Here is a 26,011-nt window from a genome sequence, read left to right as displayed (position 1 = left end):
CAGACTCGGGGCAGACCTAGTGTAGCCGCCAACCCCGAACAGACAGACAGAAAGACAGACAGACAAACGACAGTCACAAATATATATATAGTTATATTGATATAGATTATGTTATGTTGGCTGTATGGCCTTACCAATATGTTTACATTTATGACAATATCCCAAATATTGATGACGTGGACGCCATCTTTTTTGGGGGGAGCCATGTCACCACGGTCTGTCAAGACCCTACAATTCCCTTTCTATGGTTGAGTTAATTATGGGTAACCTTAACATTGAGATGACATCTTAGAGCATAGTCCTCTTAGCTAGTAGTCTTAAGAATGAGACTGAATGGAATAATGTGTCCGACTGGTAATATTTTAATACATGTATATAATTAATATTATACGCCACCTGGCCTATGTTACTCCCCGGTCCGAGTTACCCCTATACCCCAAATTTCAGACTCAGGGCAGATGTAGCCGCCAACCCCGAACAGACAGACTTCGCTCGGGGGTCATCACTATTTTCGTTATTTTGCCTGTAAAATAGTCAATTATTATTGGATTTTCACAAAAGTGACACCATTTGATTTAACAAACAAGTATGCGTTGTATCAAATTGATTACAATTGACACCGGAAGTGACGCCATTTTGTCAAAAAATGCATTTTTAAATTTTAAAGTCAATATTTTTTTTCAACCAAGAATTATTTAATATGTATTAATAATTTTAACTTTTGCTTTACATTAACATATTAATAAAATTCATAAGGTCATATAGATTTCACAAAATTGTTTCTAACTTGTTCAGTTGCGGAGAAATAGGCGATTTTCAACAGGTCACTTTTCAAGGTTTTTGGTCCATAAAAGTGTTAATTATTATTCGATTTTCATAAAATTTTCACTGTGTGATACCCAATGCAATTTGCAATTTCATACAAGTAATTTAAGATTTGGCAAAAACTGTATTTTTAGCCTTCAAAACAGATATTTTATTCAAATGAGTCTAATTTGTATGTTTTTAAAATTATGATATTTGAATCCAATCAACAAATAGATTGAACCCATACGATCATACAGATACCAGAAAATGGTTTCTAACTTGTACGGTTGCAGAGAAATAGAGGGTTTTATACAAGTCACTTTTCAAGGTTTTTGGTCTATAAAAGTGGCAATTATTATTCGATTTACATAAAATTTTCACCATGTGATGCCTTATGCCATTTCTGATTTCATAAAACTAATTGAACATTTTCATTATCACCGGAAGTACTGTACACTTACATGTAACAAATGTATAAAATGAATTGATATTGCTGATTTGGTTGATTCGGCGTCCATTTTATTTGATGTGTGCAATGCTTATGTGGAAACCTGTTTAATGGTTTCATTGTTACCGGAAGTGACATATGTTTAGGGTAACGTGGCACCGGTGAAACCGTAGTCATAAAAATATTCGATATTAAAAAAAACCCAGTAAAAATCGGTGCTCTTGCAAAAATCGTGATTTCACGGTCGGGTGTGACCGGATTAAAACACCTAAAGTATCGTTTAGTAGCTCGATGAATAGGCTATTGTATGACACACTTCCTGTCTGATTCCTGAAAGCCGGTTCAGTGCTGCTTGCAGGTCTAGTTATTATTATTATTATTTATCCCGGGAGCCTATTTCTCCATGATCATAACAGATATCGATCTGGAACCAAATATTCTATTGGGAAACCAGGTGGTGGCTACCCCTTAAAACAAATTTGAAACTTCTGCGCATACCGGAAGTGACAGAACTTTGTACTTTTTCGCGATATTGAAAATTGGTCGTGGTTTTGTCAATTCTTTACCTATTTTCAAACAAATGACATTTTCAGAAACCCTGATTCTTTTCCGAGACAATGGCTATCTCACATTTTTCAATTTCGAAAATTCGTCCTGGACTTCTGTCATTCAAAAATTGAAAAAACGTAGTTTACGAGACATTTTTGTTATTTTTCAAAATTTTCAAATTTGACCTACATTTTTGGATACCTGAAGACCATCCAATTCCAGAAATATAAGTTTCATTCCGAGTTATCGCCTTTTATTTTTCGATATTTTTCAAATTTTGGGCCCATTCCCCAACTCTTATATTTTTTTGAAAGGATTTATTGATGTTTCTGAAAGTCCTGAAACATAAAGCCATATGGTCATTCTGTTTTGTAAAGTAATTTCAACAACGATCCGTAAACCGGAAGTAGTCGAAATAATGTCGGGAATTTTGAAAAAAAACGTAAAAAATGAGTGCTTTTCAGAAAAACGCGATTTCAACGGATATAACAAATTAATGTATCATTGGGTGGCTCGGGGAATGGACTGTCGTATCATGCCCGATTTATACAGATACTATGAACAGGCAGCAAATATGGCATGCTGAAAATCAAGCATTTTCTGATTTGGATTGTATTTGGACGCCTGTATCTCGAAAACTGCTCCAAGGATTTTTCTTAAACTTTCCCTATCGAGAGTCCCTCCGGTAGTCTTGTGCATGAATCTATCCAATAAGACATTGAAATGTCTGGAATAGGTAAAATAACGTACTGAAAATCGAAAAAAGTTGAAAAATCGTGAAATTTTAGAAAATGCTCTATTACTTTATTATTTAAACAAATTTTTAACAAAAAAGTTACACATTCAGATAGCTGACCTAATTACGATTCTAACGATGTATAATATGTATTGAAATATTTAAATTTAATTTTCGATATATTGACATTTTTGAATTTTTGGCACTTTTGAACATAGGATTTCTCAGGGCCATTTTATCTGATCAGATAATGTTATATATCATTACATAGCCCTGTGGTTATTTGATAAGCCAATCCGGTTATTAAAACTATCCCGACAATAATCTCCATACCAGACGTATTCAAAAAATGAAGAAAAAAGGTTTAAAAAAATAGCGCTCTTGCGAAAATCTTGATTTCTCCATCAGATGTTAGCGGACCAAAAGAACTAAAGTATCGCTGGACGCTGGATAGCCCCATTAATGGATTATCATATGACATCTGAATGATACGATTTAGATGGCTAGAAAATAAATTACGGTACGCCAAAAATCTAGTATTTTCCGTTTTGGAGCATTTTGAGACGCCATTTTGTCGAAAACGAAAACTATGATTTTTCTTAAACTTTTTTTACTCAGAGTCCTATCGGTGGACGATGGCGTGAGTCCAAAAATAAAAGCATTGAAATAATATAAGTGGTCCGAAAAGAACCTCAATCTTGGAAAAAAGTTGAAAAATCCTTAAATTACTGAAAATGATCTTCTAATTTTCTTTCTTTGGAAAACAGCTAAATGGATTTTTCTGAAACTTCTTGTACAGAAGGTTAGTAACCAAACAACTTGTTAAAATTATCCCGACAATGATCCAAAAAGCGGAAGTAGTCGAAAAAATATCCGATATTTTGAGAGAAAAAAACATAAAAAGTAAAAAAATGGTGATCTTGCGAAAAAAATGATTACTACGTAAGATTTCAAAACAACTAAAGTGTCATTGGATAGCCCGAACAATGGACGATCGTATGACATCTAAATGGTAAAAATGCGCTGGTTAGCCAATATATAATGGGACGCTGAAAATATAGTACTTTCATTTTTGGGGGCTATTCAGATGCTTAGATCCCAAAAACTTCTCTTTTTTGCTTTCTTAAACTTCTATTACTTAGAGTCCTAACGGTGGTCTAGGGTGTGAATCCAAATCTAAAAGCCTCAGTATAGTATAAATGAATCGTTTCTTCCATATCTCGGTCTTGTCCCGGTCTTGGGGGCTATTTAGATGCTTTCACCTCGAAAACTCGTCTTATTTCCTTTCTTAAACTTCTGTTACTTAGAGTCCTAACGGTGGTCTAGGGTGTAAATCCAAATTTAAAAGCCTCAATATAGTATAAATGGTCCAAAGAGGGCCACAATCTTTGAAAAAGGTTGAAAAATCGTTATATCTTTTTCTAATGGTCTAATGGTATAAGGGAGATAAGACATTGGCACCAGACTACCAATTATTTGGTAAATTTTGTTAAATAACTTCTAATTTTCCTTTCTTTTAAAAACTGTCCAATGGATCTTTCTGAAACTTCTGGTACAGGAAGTTAAGTTCCCATACAACATGTTAAATCTGTCCCAACAATGATCCGTAAACCGGACGTAGTCGAAAAAATATTCAATATTTTCAAAAACCCAGTAAAAATCGGTGCTCTTGCAAAAATCGTGATTTCACCGTTAGGTGTGACCGCATCAAAACATCTAAAGTATCGTTTGGTAGCTAGATGAATGGGCTATTGTATGACAAACTTCCTGTCTGAGTCCTGAAAGCCGGTTCAGTGCTGCTTGCAGGTCTAGTTATTATTAGGCTTTTTGTCTGAAAGACTATTGTTTTTACTAAAATTATTATTATTATTATTTTTTTCCGCGGGAGCCTATTTCTCCATGACTGAAAACAGATATCGATCTGGAACCAAATTTTCTATGGGGAAACCGGAAGTAACCGAATTTTGTAATTTTTTTTCCGGAATTGAAAATCGCCTGTGGTTTTGTCAATTCTTTACCTATTTTCAAACAAATGACATTTTTGGAAACCCCGAATCTCTTCTGAGATAATGGCTATCTCACATTTTTCAATTTCGAACATTCATTTATGGCTTTTGTCGGTCGAATTTTGAAAATATGTTGTTTACGAGACAATTTTTGTTATTCTGCAAAATTTTCAAATTTGACCTACATTTTTGGATACCTGAAGTCTATCCGATTCCAAAAATATAAGTTTCATTCAGAGTTATTGCCCTTTATTTTTCGATTTTTTTCGAATTTTCTACCCATTTTATAACCCTTATATTTTTTTTGAAAGCCTCAATTGATGTTTCTGAAATTACTGGAACATAAAGCTATATAGTCAGACCGGTTGGTAAAGCAATTTCAACAACGATCCGGAAACCAGAAGTAGTCGAAATAATGATAGATATTTTGAAAAAAACGCAAAAAATTGGTGTTTTGGGGAAAAACTCGATTTCTCCGTCCAATTAAGCTTTCGTTGAGTGGCCTGAGGAATTGACTGTCGTATGATGCCCAATTTATACGGATACTATGACCAAGCAGCAAAATATGACAAGCTGAAAATCAAGTATTTTCTGATTTGGAGCGTTTTTGGACGCCTTTATCTCAAAAACTTAACCTACAATTTTTTTTTAACTTTCTCTATCGAGAGTCCATTTGATAGTCTTGTGCATGAAAACATCCACTAAGACTTTGAAATGTCTGGAATAGGATAAAAAAGGGACTGAAAATCGAAAAAAAGTCGAAAATTCGTGAAATTTTGGAAAATGCTATATTATTTTATTATTTAATCAGATTTTTACGAAAAGGTTACACATTCAGATAGCTGACCTAATTACGATTCTAACGATGTATAACATGTATTGAGTTATTGAAATTTAATTTTCGATATTTTGACATTTTTGAATTTTTGGCACTTTTGAACATAGGATTTCTCAGGGCCATTTTATCTGATCAGATAATGTAATATATCATTACAGAGCCCTGTGGCTATCTAATTGCCCAAATTGGTTATTAAAACTATCCCGACAATAATCTCCATACCGGACGTATTCAAAAAATGAAGAAAAAGGTTTAAAAAAAAATTGGCGCTCGTGCGAAAAATTTAATTTCTCCACCTCGAAAACTCGTCTTATTTCCTTTCTTAAACTTCTGTTACTTAGAGTCCTAACGGTGGTCTAGGGTGTAAATCCAAATTTAAAAGCCTCAATATAGTATAAATGGTCCAAAGAGGGCCACAATCTTTGAAAAAGGTTGAAAAATCGTTATATCTTTTTCTAATGGTCTAATGGTATAAGGGAGATAAGACATTGGCACCAGACTACCAATTATTTTCAAAAACCCAGTAAAAATCGGTGCTCTTGCAAAAATCGTGATTTCACCGTTAGGTGTGACCGCATCAAAACATCTAAAGTATCGTTTGGTAGCTAGATGAATGGGCTATTGTATGACAAACTTCCTGTCTGAGTCCTGAAAGCCGGTTCAGTGCTGCTTGCAGGTCTAGTTATTATTAGGCTTTTTGTCTTCATTAGCCCAGGTTAGGAGCAGAACAGTAGGACGTTAAACCCCATTTCATTTCGAAAACGAAAACTATGATTTTTCTTAAACTTTTTTTTATTCAGAGTCCTATCGGTGGACTATAGCGTGAGTAGAAAAATAAAAGCATTGAAATAATATAAGTGGTCCAAAAAGAACCTCAATCTTGGAAAAAAGTTGAAAAATCTTTAAATTACTGAAAATGATCTTCTAATTTTCTTTCTTTGGAAAACAGCTGAATGGATTATTCTGGAACTTCTTGTACAGAAGGTAAGGTAACCAAACAACTTGTTAAAGCTATCCCGACAATGATCCAAAAAGCGGAAGTAGTCGAAAAAAATTCCGATATTTTGAGGAAAAAAAACCGTAAAAAGTAAAAAAATGGCAATCTTGCGAAAAAAGTGATTACTACGCCAGATTCCACCGAATCAAAACAACTATAGTGTCATTGGATAGTTCAAACAATGGACGATCTTATGACATCTAAATGGTAAAAATTCGCGGGTTAGGCAATATATAATGGAACGCTGAAAATCTATTATTTTCTTTTTTTGAGCCTATTCAGACGCTTTTATTTCGAAAACTTCTCTTATTTCCTTTCTTAAACTTGTGTTACTTAGAGTCCTAATGGTGGGCTATGGTGTGAATCCAAATTTAAAAGCCTCAATATAGTATAAATGGTCCAAAAGGGCCACAATCTTTGAAAAAAGTCGAAAAATCGTTATATCTGTAAATCTGCTTCTAATGGTATAAGTGAGGTAAAACTGTCCAATGGATCTTTCTGAAACTTCTGGTACAGGAAGTTAAGTTCCATACCACTTGTTAAATCTATCCCGATAATGATCCGTAAACAGGAGTAGTCAAAAAAATATTCGATATTTAAAAAAAAAAGTCAGTCAAAAAATCAAAACATCTAAAGTATCGTTTGGTAGCTCGATAAATGGGCTATTGTATGAAAAACTTCCTGTCTGATTCCTGAACGCCGGTTCAGTGCTGCTTGCAGGTCTAGTCTTCTTTGTATTCTTTTAATATTTTAATCTGTGTCTAAATTGTTGTGTTTATGTTAATTGTAATATAGGTATCTAGGGGTTACATCTTCATAGATATAAATATGGAGATGGCCCCATGAAGGATCAACTTAGGTAGGAGACACAGGTAACAGGCTACAGTTAACTTAGGCCAACTCTTGAAATTATACCTCTTAGTTGTGCATAATTCTGTATAGTTATAATTTAGTTCTGTGTACTGTCTGTTATAATTGTTATTACTGTATCTACATAAAGTTCTACAACTAACTGAATCAAGTGTTATGATCTATGATGAATAGCCAACAGTACTAAGAACCAAGCTGGTTACAATAGATTCATTATATCATTACCTTGACTAAGTTTGATGAGAATTTTCTGCTTAGGCTAAGGAGCGATAAGCAATTTGATTGGTCAAGGGAATGTAGCAACTTTGCTTTTAATTGTGGTAGAATCATGGAGGTGTATTTACATGTATTGACTAGAGTGTATTGTGGTCACGTGATCCCATTGACGTAACATTAACGCCGTGGGCCGTCACTGGAGACCGGTCGCCATGTTTCAACCGGGAAAGAAAGACAGAACGCTTTGTAAATAAAGGAAAATAGACTGACGAAGGGCGGACAAGTCCATTAAAAAAGCAGTTGTAATTCAACAATGTAAACCCAAAAAATGATGATTGAAAGGTCTTACCTTACTGTCCTAAAAACAAAATCGTTTTGGTCAACTGGTAAATTTTGGGGGTTTTATTATGAAGAGTGTATCCGCGAGAAGACCATGCAAAAATCGCAAAAAGTGCTAAGATGGGGGGGCGGAAGTTTTTGATCAAACTTATGGTATGATACCCCCTAGGGGCAAGAGGTAACATGCTGAAGTGGTTACAGTCTGATGTCGCTCTAAAGGACTGTACAGGAATTATTCATTTTATGGGTAAAATTGCGGTTTTCACATGTGTATTATATCACTCTTTTTAAGCACAGACTGCATTCTATGGTGGAATAGCAACCTTCTAATTTTGACCCTGTCTGATAGAGCGGGTGGTCAACTTCTACCCCATCACTAATTTGAAAAAAAAAATCAGTACATACTAATTTTGTGTGGACTTGTATTAGGGTACCATATTCACATTGTCCTTATAGTGCAGAAAAAGATACACTGTAACTTTTTCAACTTTTTCTTTCATGGTCGCAAGTAGAATTTCTTTGGATGTTTTTGAAGTGCTAAGCACATAGTATCCATAGGTGTAAAAAAAATGACCGGAATGCAACATACTTAAAATATACAGCTTATTGAAAACTGCTGAAAATAAGCTTTTGTGATATATTTTTTTGCAAATTTAATTAGAGAAATAAATTTTTTGACTTTTATACGTTTTCATCATATCCATAGCCATTATTTGTACCATGTTGTACTCTATATAAGTGTGTATTTGTATTTATTGTATATTTGGTATTGTCGTATTGTCCCTTTAACATATTTCTTGTATTGTCTCTTTAAGTGGGTGACATTGAACAGTGTAGTATGGTAGCTACAGCCGGATTTAGAATAAGAAAGGTCCTAGGCAAACCCCCTGAACAGGGCCCACAACATGGACCTTGGGGCCCTGGGACAAGCAACTCGGTGAGAGGGTGGGTCGGGGGAAGTCATGCGGTTGATGGTTCGAATCTCACTTTTAGGTGAATTTTTCATTTTCGTTGGATTATTTTATTTAAAATAATGTCAATTTGAGAGTAATTGGATATGTTTGTTAAGATTGAGCACGTTGAAACTCCAATGGAAGGTCGTGGACAACTGCATATGCAACAATTAGTATAATTAAAAGCTGATTTGTGGCCACAAAAGTTTTCCGACTTATATACACGTATTTCCACTTTAAATGATATAATTCCCGTTGACGCCAGATGAGCCATGAACGATTACAGGCCTTTGAAAGTATTTTTTTTTCAAGATATTTTTATAAAACAGATACTAATGTATTTTAGGGCTGATAGTAAACACCATATGAATGAAAAGGAAAATAAATTGTTAGGGTTTTTTTATCTACTACGGTTAATTATCTCCAAAAAAGGGAAATTATAGATTAATTTCATGGGTTATTGTTTCCTTTACCTAGTTTTTGTCAAGTCGATTCTGGTCATTTATATTTTTTGTATCAAATGTTGGGAGGTTGCTTGTTCACATGAGCATAAATTTTTAAACCCACCCCATGAAAGAAGTAGCTATAGGGCGTCAAACTTTGGGTGACGAAAAATGGGGAATTTAGACAGGCTTTGATATCCAGTCCGTATACAGATCTCGTTCGCCAGAATCGTCTGAAGTTAATATTGTGGTAACAGCACTGAGTCATCGATAAACTGTGTGAGTTTGGTCTTTCTGCTACGTATAGTAAAGGTGTAAGGACTTGCCAAAGTTGGTATTTGAGAAAAGACAGATTTTGGCAATTTCACCATATGAAAAATGTTTTTTCAATTTTCTCATACAGGAATTGAAAGATTTATCTAATATTGCACATTTATGTGTTTTGGGCCTATCCCAACTTATAAACCAAATTTGGTCAAAATCTGTGATTGAAGCCTTAGCACCTTCTGCATGGTTTTCTCGCGGACACACTCTTAAGAATAACTCTATCATAATCATCATAAAGCATAATGAAAACCGTGGACATGTTGTAAATTGTAATGCATACCTGACAAAATCATGTTTATTATATTAATTGAGCAAAGTGAACGTCCTCGAATGTGCAGATCTATAAAGTGTAAGGCTAAATTTTGAACATTGCTCCTCGTAGTTTACATAAAACTTTATTTTGGATAGATCTAAATAATTTGTTGGACGATTTGAAATGAAAGGACTGCTTGCACTGTAACCCAGGTATCGTTTAATCTTGTGTATCTAGCACTAATTTCTTTCACATTCATTTAATATCCAATCTTTGTTTAAAAATTTGTAAAAACTGTTTAAAATCACCATAAATCGTTTAATTAAGCTTTCATATTACATATGAAAGCTTATTGTTTCTGTTAAGATTATTATTGTTATTTTTTTTTTGTGTTTTGTCCACAAATCGGATTTCTCAGAATCTAACCATAGGATCGTTCTGAAACTTTTACCTATCCCCCCAAAAATGGGTGGTGGCTGTTGATTAAATATATTTTCAAAACGTTTTACGAATCCGAAATCACCGAATTTTACGAAGGAATGCATTTGACCTACAATGCTGTAACTTTGTGACTATTTGACCTATTTTACTAATTCTTTTTTCTTTGAGTATCTTGAAACATTTACTTCAAATCTGCAATTTCGGATTTTGGCATTTCGAAAATTCATCGCTGTCATTTCGAACCGGAAGTTATTACCAATTTGACAACTTCTTTAATAGTTGTGCGATTTTCGTGAAATTTAGAATGTTAGTAGATCTTGCCAATGCGACTTCAATGATGTCCTTGGAAATTTTCTAAATTATCTCCCCTTGGTGAAATTAAGGATCAAAGTTTTCAAAAAAATCGTCGAAATATAGGTCAGAATGACCTAAAAAAAATATTTGATACTAGACAAGTAATTACTGATTCGTACACAAAATATGGAGTTTGTCGATCGAACCGGAAGTGCCACCATCTTTAAACATGAAAAATCAAATCCTGGAAGGAATGCCTAAAAATCTATCGGATCAGAATTTTGATTTCGGTCACGTGATGGTCACCATTTTGAATTGAAAATGAAAAATAGAAGCAATTTGAAGGGCCGGGACTTTGGAACACAAGAACTCTCCTTCTAATTAAGCTAGAATGTTCAAACTTGGTGTAGGCGTTCACTAGGTCAATGTCATGATTGAGTTCAAAGATGAGCATTTTTTGCCTAGGGTAAGCAGAGATAAGCAAGCTGATTTGTTGATTCTTTAGGGCACGATGACATTGGTTATAATGAATGGTGGGCGATGAAACTCTTGTCAATCGAGAGGCTAATAGCTGGCCTGTTGTGTGAAATCATTGTATCATTTTTTGAAAATGTCCGGGGTAGCCGAAAAAAGGAGATCGAAATCCAAAAAGTCGTATTTTTACGATTTGGGGCATTTTTAGAGGTCGTGTAAAGTAAAATAAAGCATGCATATACATATATTATTGATATTAAATATATCATATAAAAAACTAAACAATGAATCAGCTGTCATTGACAGATTTTATATTATAAGCATGGTCAGTGGAAGGTCAGCGTATTGTCTAACTTGAACTCACTGACTCCGTAACATTATTGTGGGTATGGTATAAGCTGAATTTGATGAGATGCACATATCTCGTATGACTATTTGGTACTTACAGTGTTAGACTTTGTCGTAACGTTACGGTCTCCATTCATCAAATCGACGTTGGGGCTATAATACGATTTTGAATCAAGTTATTTATCACTGAGGGACTCAAAATTAGGTTTGATGTAGCTCTGCTCATTTACAGTGGCGAATTTAAAGGGCTCATGGGTTCCAGCTCCCTCCTCCAGAAATTTCACAGCACCCGCATGGATTGTGGCTAATTTTGTGGCAGAATTTTATTTTTCTGGGGGAGGTATTTCTAAATGGCTCCGACACAAGTGCCTGAAATGCCATGAAATCACGTTTTCGGCCTCCAATTAAAATTTCTTAGCGGGAGAACCCCCTGACCCACCACCATGGTTAATCCGGCGTTGATGTTCCCTCTTGTGCAGCTGCAAAAGAATGTACAAGTTCATTGCCTCATTGTCAAAGATCCCACTTTTCTACCCCAGTTCGGGTAATGAGGTCGAGCGTATATTGTATAGGGGATATTAAACAAGCAAACAGTATGGCTGATGTCTCCCGCCAAAACCCCAAAGTAAAAGATGACACATTAATTAATCGCACTTTCATATTTTTTTCAAAAGTATCGAGCAATCAAACTATACTGTAAATTTCATCACTCTCTGTCAGATAGAAATCAAGGTTATCTTGTCCCAAAGCATCGACCAATGAAATTGCCAAGCTGTAGCTCAAAATGTTCAGTCAAGACCTGATGAACATCTACACCAAGTTTAAACATTCTAGCTCAATTAAAAGCTGGGTTGTTATGTTCCAGTACTTCATTATAACCAAAGTTATCATACCCCAAAGCATCAACCAATTCAAAGTCCCGGCCAATCAAGTTGCTTTGCTTATCCTGACTAAGAGAATGCTCATTGTCGAACTTGGTCAAGGTAATATGGTCAAGGTACTAATGTAATGAAACTATACACAAAGTTTCATCAAATTGCTTATCTCTGCTTACCCATTTTAATAGTCCCCTGCCAATCGAAAAGCCCCCCGACCCACCCACTCCACTCCCGTGTAATACATTAGGTTATAATTGTGTTACAAACATATCACAAGGAGCATTTGAATATTCTCTCTGAGGCATCTGATACCACTTGTTCCTATTATTATTATTTTTTTTTTCTGTCATTTCTACAAATCGGATTTCTCAGAATCTAACCATAGGATCAATCTGAAACTTTGACCTACCCCCCCAAAAATGGGGTGCGAATGTTGATTAAATATATTTTCGAATCCGAAATCACCGAATTTTACGAACAAATTCATTTGACCTACATTACTGTAACTTTGTAACTATTTGACCTATTTTACTAATTCTTTTTTTGAGGGGTGCCTTGAAACATTTACTTAAAATCTGCAATTTCGAATTTTCGAATTTCGAAAATTCGTCGCTGTGATTTTGAACCGGAAGTTGAGATCAATTTGAAAACTTTTTTAATAGTTGCACGATTTTCATGAAATTTAGAATGTAAGTAGATCTTATCAATGCGACTTCAAAAATATCATTAGAAATTTTCTAAATTATCTCCCCTTGATGAAATTAAGGATCAAAGTTTTCAAAAATATCGACGAAATATAAGTCAGATTGCCTTGATTTTTTTTTCTTTACTAGCTACGACACTACTGATTCGTACACAAAAAATTGAGTTTGTAGCTCAAACCGGAAATGCCACCATCTTGAAATGTGAAAATTACATAAGGCTTTTTTGATATTTTACTTACAGACAAGGCAATTATATTTTCCGAATCCTTGAAGGAAAGCCGAAAAACGGTAGATAACACAATTTTGATTTCCGGCAAATGATGGACGCCATTTTGAATTGAAAATGACAATTAGTGAAAAATCCACATTTATGGGCTTGAAAACATATACAATTGGTCGTGACCTAGAGAATATGTCTCCAGGATAGCCTGGATCATGGTCGAACGTTTGGTATTTGAATATTTCAAAAATTCGAATTTCTCTTTTGATGTTTTCCGTGCCGACAAGGTTGTTTTCGAGTTTAGCTGGATTTGACTTCGCGCATGCGCTACGCTAGAACCAAAGGTACCATGAGTACTAAATTCCGGCGAGCAACTTTTTACGTTGGTACCTAGGTACCCTGAAAATTTCAAGGTGATACCTGCATTCGTTCAAGTCGTTTGTTCTTGTCACCTGGCTTTCGTCGTTTTTTTTCCAAGTCAATTTACGGCTTCCATGAGGGGAAAAAAGTGGAATTTCGCCGTGACACCGGCACCGATTGTCCGAAAACCATGAAATTTGGACACAATACGCCCATTACCACCCCGGACTCTGTGCCTTACCCCCATTTCGATCCCATTAAAAAAAAAAGAGTTTTAGCAAAAAAACGATTTTCGGAATTTAATATTGGTTTTAACCCTGTACCCAGACAAGATATACATATTATTATAATCCCTATGAAATATTTTAATTATTTACTGCTATAATATGAATTATCACTTATTCCCCGTTAAATAAATATCGGTCACCGGGTGCAGCTGTACAACTTCAAGGACCCTGGCTTCAAGTCAATTTACGGCTTCCATGAGGGGAAAAAAGTGGAATTTCGCCGTGACACCGGCACCGATTGTCCGAAAACCATGAAATTTGGACACAATACGCCCATTACCACCCCGGACTCTGTGCCTTACTCCCATTTTGATACGATTAAAAAAAAAGAGTTTTAGCAAAAAACCGATTTTCGGAATTTAATATTGGTTTTAATTAATTTTGAAATTGCAAATGCAAAGAGATTTTATCGCCTCTTCCTTATGTGATAGGTATTGGTACTATACACATTATCCTTAAAAGACAATTTTTTAAAATGACCATAACGATGTATCAACACTAGAAACCGAAATCGCCTATTTTGACCTTTTTTGACTGCTGAGGCATCCTTCCGGTGGTCCAAATCTCTGGAATTTCTAGCGGTTGGCTGCGCCGCGATGATATTTATCACATATTAAATTGAGAAAATCCTCAGATATCAAGAACAATAAAAATTCGATAAAATACGGCAATTTTTTAAGCAAAAAACCTTTGATTGTTGGGGGTGGGTTTTGAATTTATTTTGAACGTTCTCGGAATCCAACACTCTTCTATTTTTAATATGTGATAGCTAGAATCCCATCGGAATCCAACACTCTTCTATTTTTAATATGTGATAGCTAGAATCCCAAGGTACATTCTGTGCAAATTTGAAGGCAATCGGAGCACAGGAACGTTGCCTGGGTAGAGCAAAACAACCCGGTCGCGAAAATTTACCTATACTTCAAAGTGATTATCATGTTGTGTTATGATCGCCATTTTAGATCAATCTGAGTCCCTGATCCACCGTCATCTACCAAACCACTCCGAAATATAGCCAAAATCCCAAAATCGACCGTAGTTTCTTTTTGCTTCGCGCATGTGCCACGCTGGAACCAAAGGTACGTTGACTACCAAATTCCGGCGAGGAACTTTTCACGTTGGTACCTAGGTGCACTGAAAACTTCAAGGCGATACCTGCATTCGTTCAGATCGTTTGTTCTTGACACGGTTCCTGCCGTTCGTTTTTTTCCGCCATTTACGGCTTCTGTAAGGTCGAAAAAAGTGGAATTTCGCCACGAAACCGGCACCGATTGTCCCAAAACCATGAAATTTGGACACAATATGCCAATTACCACTCTGTGACTTACTCCCATTTTGATCAGATTAAAAAAAGGAGTTTCAGCAAAAAATAAACAACCGATTTTCGGAATTTAAATTTGGTTTTAATTAATTTTGAAATTCCATTTGCAAAGGGATCTTATCGCCTCTTCCGTATGTGATTGCTATTAGTACTATACACATTATCCGTAAAAGACATTTTTTTTTAAAATGAGCGCAACACCAAAAACCGAAATCGACTATTTTGTCTTTATCATACATTAAATATTATATGCCATCGGTTAATTTTTATACGCCCACATTGAAATTGAATTTCAGCGATTTCCGATAATTACTGTCAGAGTTATGGCCCTTCATCACTTAAAAAAATTCTTGTGGATGCTCTAGAGGCCAAAGTTAATGTCCGATTGACTTTAAATTTATACACAGTGGTTAAGGTCATGAGACGAAGTAGGCGATTGATTTTCAGCGATATCTGATATTTACTGCCAGAGTTGTGGCCCCTGATCACATCAAAATATCTTGTGGACGCTCTAGAGGCCAAAGTTAATATCCGATTGACTTTAAATTTATGCGCAGTGTTGTGGCCCCTGATCACTTCAAAATATCTTGTGGACGCTCTAGAGGCCAAAGTTAATATCCGATTGACTCTAAATTTATGGTCATGACACGAAGATGCCTACAGTATTGATTTTCAGCGATATCTGATATTTACTGCCATTTCCGATGATTACCGTCAGAGTTATTGCCCTTGATCACTTTAAAAAATCTTGTGGACGCTCTAGAAGCTAAATTCAATATCCGATTGACCTTAAATTTATACAGTGTTTAAGGTCATGAGATGAAGAAGCCAATTGATTTTCAGCGATTTCCGATTGAATCTTTTGAAAATCACACCTAACTCTAAAACTAAAGGCAAGAAACGGGCCGGTTTACATTGAAGCACAACTAATTCCTGTCCTGCGTACTCTATAAATATAATATACGGTTTTCTAAATATGCCTTGGATGGTAGCCACAAGTCGACAATTTTTGTTTTGTATTTTTCCCATTTTGTTCATAAGGTAAATGTAATTTTTCAGATACCTGATGACATTTATACTTATTGTTTCAATAGATTCTAATAACCCCCTTTGCAGTTAATATGAAAGCTTTCATATCTGCTATGCAGATCTAGTTTGTACTTCTGTCCAGTTTAAAGCTGACCATTCAATTTTGATAATGAGTGTCCAATTTACAAGTGTTTAATTTCTCAATCATTGTTAAAAAATAAACAACCCAATTGATTAATGATGTATAATGATTAATTTTTGAACAATGATCAGGAAATTAAATACTTGTAAATTGGACACTCATTATCAATATTAATCAGTCAGCTTTAAACTGGACACATGTACAAATTAGATGATTTTTGGTGATTTTAAACGATTTTTACGAATTTTTAAACAATGATTTGATATTAAACGAATGTGAAAGAAATTAGTGCTAGATACACAAGATTAAACGATACCTTGGTTACAGTGTTGAATGACAGATAACTATAACGTCATCCAGATAACGGGTGATAAATAAATAAATAATACCTCTTATCATTTATCAGTAGAATAAAATCTGATGCCGATGGGGAATATTTTTTAAAAAAAGGGAAAATATAAACAGGCTGGCAAGGCCTTAATAGGCCTATATGGTTTTCAATTTCCATGATCTGGTGTCTGATTTTTTTTGGTTGAAAAATATGGCGGTATAGTAAATTTTACAAAAAAATAAGACTAACATAATGAGATTTTAGTTGTAGCATCGATTAAAATAAATATCAGGCCTAATTTATTTACAAAATTTGACTGGGAATGAAGTTTTCACGACTTTGTCATTATTATTAACCATTTTTATACGCCCACATAGAAATGTGGACGTATATTGCTCTCGCCCCCGTCCGTCCGTCTGTCTGTCGATCCGTCTGTCCATTGTCCACAATTTCTTGTGAACACTCTGACGCCAAAAGTTATTATCCAGTTGTTTTAAAATTGATATATGTTGTTTACATTAGTGAGATGAAGAAGCCTATTTAATTTCAATAATTTACGTTTATTACGTCTAGAGTTAAGGCCCTTGTTTTCACTTTATCGAATGCCAAAAGTTAACATCCGATCTTTGTGAAATTTATATGCAATATTTAAATTAGGGAAACGATGAAGCCTATTGAATTTCAGCAATTTCCATTTATTACTTCTAGAGTTATGGCCCTTGTTTCACTTTGTTTAACCTTGTGAATGCTCTAACCCCAAAAGTTAGCATCCGATCTTTCTGAAATTTATATGCATTATTTAAGTTAGTGAAATGAAGAAGCCTATTGAATTTCAGCAATTTCCGTTTATTATGTCTAAAGTTATGGCCCTTGTTTCACTTTATTGAACCTTGTGAACGCTCTAATGCCAAAAGCTATCATCCGATCTTTGTGAAATTTATATGTATTATTTAAATTAGTGAAACGAAGACGCCTATTGAATTTCAGCAATTTTCGTTTATTACTTCTAGAGTTATTACCCCATGAAAATGTGGGCGTATAAAAACATCAACTGATATTGCAAGAAACTTTCACTTTATTCTGTACATCTGTGGACACAATGTCGGCCTAATTAATAAAATCCGAGGGAGTAAATCTAACCGATAACAAAGCAACTACTGGCCAGTGAGTGCATGTCTGTGACTAAACACTCCACTCCAATAAGCAGACTTACTCCCCACGATATATTTTTTGTACAATGACAGATGTGTATCACTAGGGACCGGGTATCATCCAGATTTTACCAAAAAAGGTAAGAAACTACCCTTATCATCTAGAATCTAATACACGTCAACAATGTGTTAAATGCCGTCAAGATTCATCAAAAACCGCCCAGTTTGTGCTAGCGTGTAGATTTAGAAACACCGTTTAGTTTTGACATTTATAGCCTACTTTACGACCGTCCAGTTTCTCGGGATGTTTTAGATTTGAAAGGCGTTTAGTTTTTAGACAAGGCCTTATTTTCCCGGACGTTGTCGAGAAATGAACAGAGTGTTTAATAACACAAGACGTTTAGATTTTACGCCAAATTACCACTTTACCGAGAGCCGTATACATTTGTATGTGGTTACGATTTATGATGTGGTTACATTTAATAGAAAAAAAGATTTTAAAAATATTCACTGATTCAACTTAGTCATCGTTTTATTCTTTCTGTTATTCATATACCATCAATGATGGCTGAAGTAAATTACTCCGTGCATCAAACAACGATAATTTTTCATTGGTTATTAGGACCCTCTAAACGCGGGAAAATTTACAGTAGCTATTGGCCAACAGCACTCATAAACAACCTTATTTGCATATTGCATATATACTATTTATAGTATTATTAGCTGTAATTATTTTCAAGTCGACAGCCTCAAGGACCAACATAATACTGTGTTTTGCGTAGTGCAGCATAGAATTGTAATAATACATATATAGTATGCAATTCTAAAATAATTATATTCGTGAAAAATTGTCTTACATTAGGCGGCAGTCCACACTGATTTTAAGGTGTAGTTCCAGTATTACAACGAGGTTAATCCATGTCAAGTGAACAATGATAAAACTATAGCGTACGTATTCATATTATTGTGGAAGGTGTTGTTTCAGATGAAACCCAGTCGTGTTGCGGCCATTCAAAGAATCTAACGACAGACATTTATGACTGCTGTATATTCCATGCGACGGTGCATGGTGTAATTACACGTCTGTGAGCGATATGGTTTCAGACAGAACCGAGACATGTGGCTGGAATTTGTGATTTATATAACAATAGCAGGCAGTCATTCAAATAATATAATCTAAATTGCAATGACGAGCATTTATGACTGTATATTCCAAGCGACGGTGGCCTTATTCGTAGACTGAAACCCATAGCCATTGTGTGTTTTTTTTTGTTGTGAAAATACCGTCGTACAGTAAGCTTTAGCGCTGCATGCTACCCTACTCTACACAAAATACGGTACTATGTTGGTCCTTGAGGCGATCGACTTGAAAATAATTCCAGCTAATAATACTATAAATAGTATATATATGCAAATACGGTTGTTTATGCGTGACGTTAGCCAATAGCTACTGAAAATTTTCCCGCGTTTAGAAGGTCCTAACCAATGAGAAATTATCGTTGTTTGATGGACGGAGTAATTTACTTCAGCCATTATTGATGGGATATGAATAACAGAAAGAATAAAAGGATGACCAAGTTGAATCAGTGAATATTTTTAAAATCTTTTTTTCTATTAATTGTAACCACATAAATCGTAACCACATATACGGCTCTCGGTAAAGTGGTAATTTGGCGTAAAATCTAAACGTCTTGTGTTATTAAACACTCTTCATTTCTCGACAATGTCCGGGAAAATAAGGCCTTGTCTAAAAACTAAACCCCTTTCAAATCTAAAACATCCCGAGAAACTGGACAGTCATAAAGTAGACGATCGGTGTCAAAACTAAACGGTGTTTCTAAATCTACACTGTAGCACAAACTGGGCGGTTTTTGATGAATCTTGACGGCATTTAACACATTGTTGACGTGTATTAGATTCTAGATGATAAGGGTAGTTTCTTACCTTTTTTCGTAAAATCTGGATGATACCCAGTCCCTAGTGTATGTATATATGTATGCGCAATTTCCATAATAATTAAATATACATAATTCGGAAGTTTGTTGAACACACGTACATTGTAATTATTACATAATAAAAGTATCAGTACTAATATTAGGTGAATGGACCGCCCGGTTTCCGGCCTCAAGCTTCGAGTGTTTGACGTCTTCTCGCCGTGTCTTATTAAATTATTTTACACTATTATCATGATTATACTGTATCTATTAGATCACTATTTCACTTATAACTTAGCATGCCTACTTATGAAATGATAATCCACTCCCTTTTCGCCTGACATTGAATTAACCAAAACAACAACAACTCTCTGGCATGTTGGTATATGACAACGTAGGCTAAATCTTCCCGGTTGTAAAAATCGCTGCCAACCGCCATAGTCGGCACGCGATCATGTGACCACCATACACTCTAGTCAATATATACACCTCCATGGGAAGAATGTTTAAACTTGATGTTGATGTTCATTGGGTGAATGTCTCGACTGAGTTAAATGATTAGCATTTCCTGCTAAAGGTAAGCAGAGCTAAGCAATTTCTAGAAATGATTCCACTACTGATGTCTTACTCCAGCCACAGTAGTGGACCGTCCTAAGGCCTTCCTTTGTGCAAGTTTTGTAGTAATTTGACTACAAAAAAGTTACTGGCCTATAACTCCCTTAATTTCCAATTACACTGACCCCAAACTGTTCTGCACATAGCTTAACATATAGTAAACCAATTCCCATTAAAATAAAGGTGAAACCTTACCGCATAATTATATGATTTGATTTAACCCAACTGCAATGCGAAATTTTTGTTCAGTTAAAATGGTCGCCGTACCAGAATCATGTGATATTATATCAGTCGAAAATATAGAAAAACTGTTCGGTATGATAAGATTAAGATTTCTGTGTTCCACTCTTCTCTATTTGTAAAATAATCACTTATTTCCATGCAAACTATGATGATATGTGTTGAAAATTTTGCAACTGAACCTAATTTTACATGCGCAAAGAGTCGAATAGTGTATCAATTGCAGCCGTAGAGTTATCTCGGCAGAAAATTGCAGCTAAGCAATTTCTTTGACTTTGATTCTGGGGATCAGATAATACAGCAAACTATTGGTTTACCAATGGGAACTGACCCCGCCCCATTTATGGCAAATGCACATTTATATAGATATGAATTCTGCTTTACAGATTACAAAGTAGCTAAAAGTCTAAACTATACCTTCCGATACGTTGATGACATAACACCCATCAATGACAACGGAAATTTCAACAAATATAAAAGTGAAATATATCCCCCAGAATTAATATTAAAGAAAATTCCAGTATAATAAATACATCTGTTCTTGACCTGGACATTAACATAATTAACAATAAATTTAATGTCGGTATTTTCGACAAAATGGACAAATTTGGTTTTGAAGTAGTAAAATACCCTCAATTTATAGTACAAGGTTCACACACTCCTTGAAACTCCTTGAAAATCCTGGAAAAATGAAAATGTGATTTCCAGTACTGGAAAATCCTGGAAAAATAAGATTACTCCTTGAAACTCCTGGAAAATGAACATTTGTAGTTTTGCGTGATAGCTCACCTGTTTTTTCCGTGAGACTCAGGAATTCGTGGCCCTTCTCCCGCACAGGAGGAAATTTCTCCTGAAAAATGGTCATATACCAATGCTACTTTTACTTTCACAAAGGGAGAAACTCCCTTACTCCCGTTTCATATATCAGCCTCATGATTGGTTAAAATTGACCGGAAACTTAATTCAGCTAATATGTTTGACAGCCCAATGTGTGTTTGTGATTATTATTGATTGGAATAAATAAATTATATTGTAATGGTAGCATGGTGCATGAGCGAACCTGATAAAATAGAGATCTGTACAAGGTTCTTTTCATTACAGTTATTTTTCCCCATAGCTAGTAAACGTCTATGCCATTATGGCAATTCTCCCACGAAGAGAAAACATTTCACGCCACATGACTTTAGCATGAAATCGGAAGCCATTGACTGACATTTAGCCGACTTTCAATCTGCGATTTTGGATTACTTTTTCATTTCATTATATTACTAGCGATAGTATTATAATAATTTGATATCGATCTCAATACATCCAGATAATCTGACAGAAAAGTTACCGAAATATAAGCGCAAATATTCTTTATGTACGGGAGACACTAGCGGGAAAATACCGTTGTGAAATCACGTTTCCAGGGATTTCCATTCACACAATTACAGCCATAGACGGAAATTTGCTAATTTCGACTAAATGTAGCCTGCTTTTTGTCCCCCGCCTTTTGAAGAAAGCAGCGGACTATTAAAATGGGTTCGTCCGTCCGTCTGTTTGTCCGTCACACTTTTTGGCACACAATAACTCTTTCTAATTGAGCTAGAATGTTCAAACTTGGTGTAGGTGTTTGTTAAGTCAATGCCTTGATGCCTTAGGGTAAGCAGAGATAAGCAATTTGATTGGTTGATGCTTTCGGACACGATAACTTTAGTTCTAATTAAGTGAGAGTGATGAAACTTGGTGTATACAGTGCACTCTGTCACATCCGACATCGTACAGGATCGTTACAATATGTCAGATTACGCAGAGTGTCGGAATACCCAGTTTTCTCAAAACCGGAAATATTGTAACTTCGAAAACCGGAAGTATTATTATAATGTAGATTCGAACATAGAACTCGAATCACCAGAATGTTATTCCCTTTAAAAATGATAAACCTTTCTGTACATTCAAAATTTTATTACATAAATATTTATTTCATTTAACATGTGTAGGCATTTTGAATAGGTCAAATCTGTCGTTAATTTATCTTCTTCGCCGTCTTCAGTTAATAATAATAATAATAATAAATTCTTTATTTTCAAAAGGGTGAAAAATTAGGCTTTGCAGCCTATTTACAATTCTGCCCTTAAATGACAATAGACAAAACAAACATACACATATATTATACATACAAGGAAACTGAATAATGAAAATGTATTCTTTACATTCCAAATAACATCAAATGCAGAAAACGATAATGGTTTAAATTTAAGTATACAGAATAGTTATATAACATTTTGGATATAATTATGCAGTGATTTTTTAAAAGTTGAGAGAACATGTAATGAGTTTAAATTATTTGGAAGTGAATTCCATAAAACTGGTCCATTATGACTAAGACTATGTTTAAATTTAGTACAATTTGGATGTGGAATTTGTAATTTAAGATTTATAGAGTTGTAAGGAGTATTTTTAAATTGAAATAAGGAACACATGTAATTTGGACGTTTATAGTTTAATATTTTGAACAGAAATATATATTTATTCATTAAATGACGTTATTGAAAGGTAGGCAGTTTTAAAGATTTTGAAAGAACGGAATATGAAGAAACAGAAGAATTATTTTTAATAAAAGGTTTGTTGAATATAATTTTAAATGATAATTTTTGGATAATTTTAAGTTTATGAAGAGAAGAAATTTGACAGGAGTCCCAAATGGTAGAGCAGTGGTCAAGATGTGATTGAAAGTGAGCGTTATAAAATAATTTTAATACATCAGTTGGAAGTAATGATTTGATTTTCCTAAGTTGAAAGTTTTTCTGTTTTAAAATAGTACATAAATGGTTTACATGAGTGTCCCAAGAATGATTAGAGTCAAAATATACTCCTAGGAGTTTAAAGTTGGAAACATGTTCAATGAAGGTAGAATTAATAGAAATGGACAAATGTGTATATAAGGAATTTATTTTAGGTTTTGAAGCAATAATCATACATTTAGTTTTAGATTCATTGATTATCATGTCATTGGAGTTGCATCATTGTATAATTTTATCAGTTTCTGACTGAAGTGTAGAGTTAAGAGAATCAAAATTGGTAGAAGAAGAATATACTGTGGTATCATGAGCAAAAAGATCACATTGAGCTGTCAAATTTAGAGGAAGGTCACATTGAGCTGTCAAATTTAGAGGAAGGTCATTAATAAACAGGTTAAATAGTAGTGGTCCAAGAATGGAGCCTTGAGGAACACCATGAGTTATGAGATCAAGAGAGGACTTGGTTTCACCAATTTGAGTGCATTGATAACGCTCAGATAAGTACAATTCTAATAATGTGCATAATTTGGTAGAAATTTGGTATAATTTTAGTTTCTCAAGTAACAGGAGTGATTGACCATATCAAAGGCTTTACGGAAATCAAAGAAAACTAAACCAGTGTATTATGTAGGGAAGATGACTCAAGGTATTGTTTTCAAGATGATAAGATACAAATGTAGATATCACATTAGAGGTAGAATGATCTAAATGATTTGATGGACTAGGTATAATGGACTTTGTAACATTAACAAAATGAGCATTAAAAATATCAGGGGGCAACAGGAATGGAAGAAGAGTCATGAGTTTTACCCTTAGAATTAGCAGTATTTATGGCTTTCCAAATTTGTTAACTGTTTTTACGATCAGTGTCTAATAATTCAAGACATTTCCTTTTATTACTACAAATAAGAGATTAAACTTTATTACGAAAATGTTTAAATTGCAGAGTATTGCCTTTTTTCTTGTGAAAATCACGTTCATGAATATGATGAAACACTTCAGGGGTTATCCAATCAGGTTTATAAACGTTTTTGACTTAAAGGGGCATGTTTATTAATAATGGGCAGTGTAATATCATACCAGTTGTCTAGTGCAGTATTAGGATCACAGTGATCATATACAGAATTATATGGAGCCCATTGTAAATCATAGAGGAATAAATCATTATTAAAATGTTTAAATGAGCGATAAGTAATATTAGTATGTGAAGATTTGGGGAATTTTACACCTTTCTTTTGCCAAGTAAAACAAATAGGGAAATGGTCTGATATTGAGTATGAAGGAACAATAGATTACATGTTCATTGATAATGGGCGTACTCGATTGAACGTTCCGGAATCAAATTCTATCAATCCCAAAAATAGTAACAATCGAGTGAAAATGGGTACTTCAGGCTACAACGCATTCGTCGACTGGATATATAAATATCTCATCCAATCATGCAGCCGAAACCTGTTTAAACTTGATGTAGATATTCATTAGGTGAATGTCTTGACTGAGTTCAATGATTGACATTTCGAGCTGAAGATAAGCAGAGCTAAATGATTTCATTTTTGATGGTTTGGGACAAGATAATCTCGATTCTATCTGATAGAGAGTGATGAAACTTAGTGTATGGTGTATAGTTTGATTGCTCGATACTTTTGAAAAAAAAACGTGCGATTAATTAATATGTGCCTCACTGTTGGCTTGTTATCTGATATCATCAAGATTAAAAATATTTTATATATTATCGTTAAAATTATTATGATTTTTATAAGTTTTAGCTGGCTAATATTCAAGGATTTTAGTTTTAAAATTGTTACAAGTGTTTCTATACCACTTATGACGTCACTCAGATATTACTGAAAAGCACTTTTTGGGAGTTTTTGGGTAGCATTTTATGTATATTTTCACAAAATCTTTAAAAAATTATTTCTGTCATTAAAAATGTTGATTCGAAACCAAAAAAGAATTTCTATCTGATGTACACAGCAAAAATTGAGTGCACAGATAAAGTTCTTTAGAATGATGAATGAAAATGAAGTTATTTGATGAAAAAAAAAAAAATCTCCCGTTCTCCTGTTTTTTTCATACCTGCGGGTTGGCACGTCTGCTTATGTATTTTAAGATATAAAACTGAATGTAGTCATCGATTGTTTCTTCAAAAGTTCACAAGTTCGTTGCCATAAATGGACTCGTCTTCAGTATTTCGTCGATCTAATTTTGATGAGATCCTTTATTTCTTCGAGTCAGGGAAACAATGTTCTTCAAGCAAAAAAAAAAAAAATACATTGGAAAACACCTGGAATTTTAAGTGTTCTGAGTTGTGCATACCCTAAGGGACATACCAGATACCACGCTGTATAGTGTTTTCTATTCACAGGCATTTAACAATATGTAACGATAAAGAACTATTTCTTTCCTGAATAAAATCTCTTTATTTTAAGTGCACTGCCAAAGGAGGTACACAATTACGCCTTTTAAAAGAAATTTCGAAACTTCCATTTCTTCAACATACCAAGTTTGACATTTCTTATAAGTATATAACTGACTACATATTGGATAATGATACAATTTAAATTTTTATTTTACATTTTCTGTAGTTACCTAATCCTATCTCGATTATCGCCCTTATTTTATGCCTTTATAAATACACTCACATAGTACGATTTTTTCAGCATACCTGTTTTGCATT

Source organism: Patella vulgata, chromosome 7 (assembly GCF_932274485.2).
Source record: "Patella vulgata chromosome 7, xgPatVulg1.2, whole genome shotgun sequence".
Lineage (NCBI taxonomy): Eukaryota > Metazoa > Mollusca > Gastropoda > Patellidae > Patella > Patella vulgata.
This window is presented reverse-complemented; position numbering follows the sequence as displayed.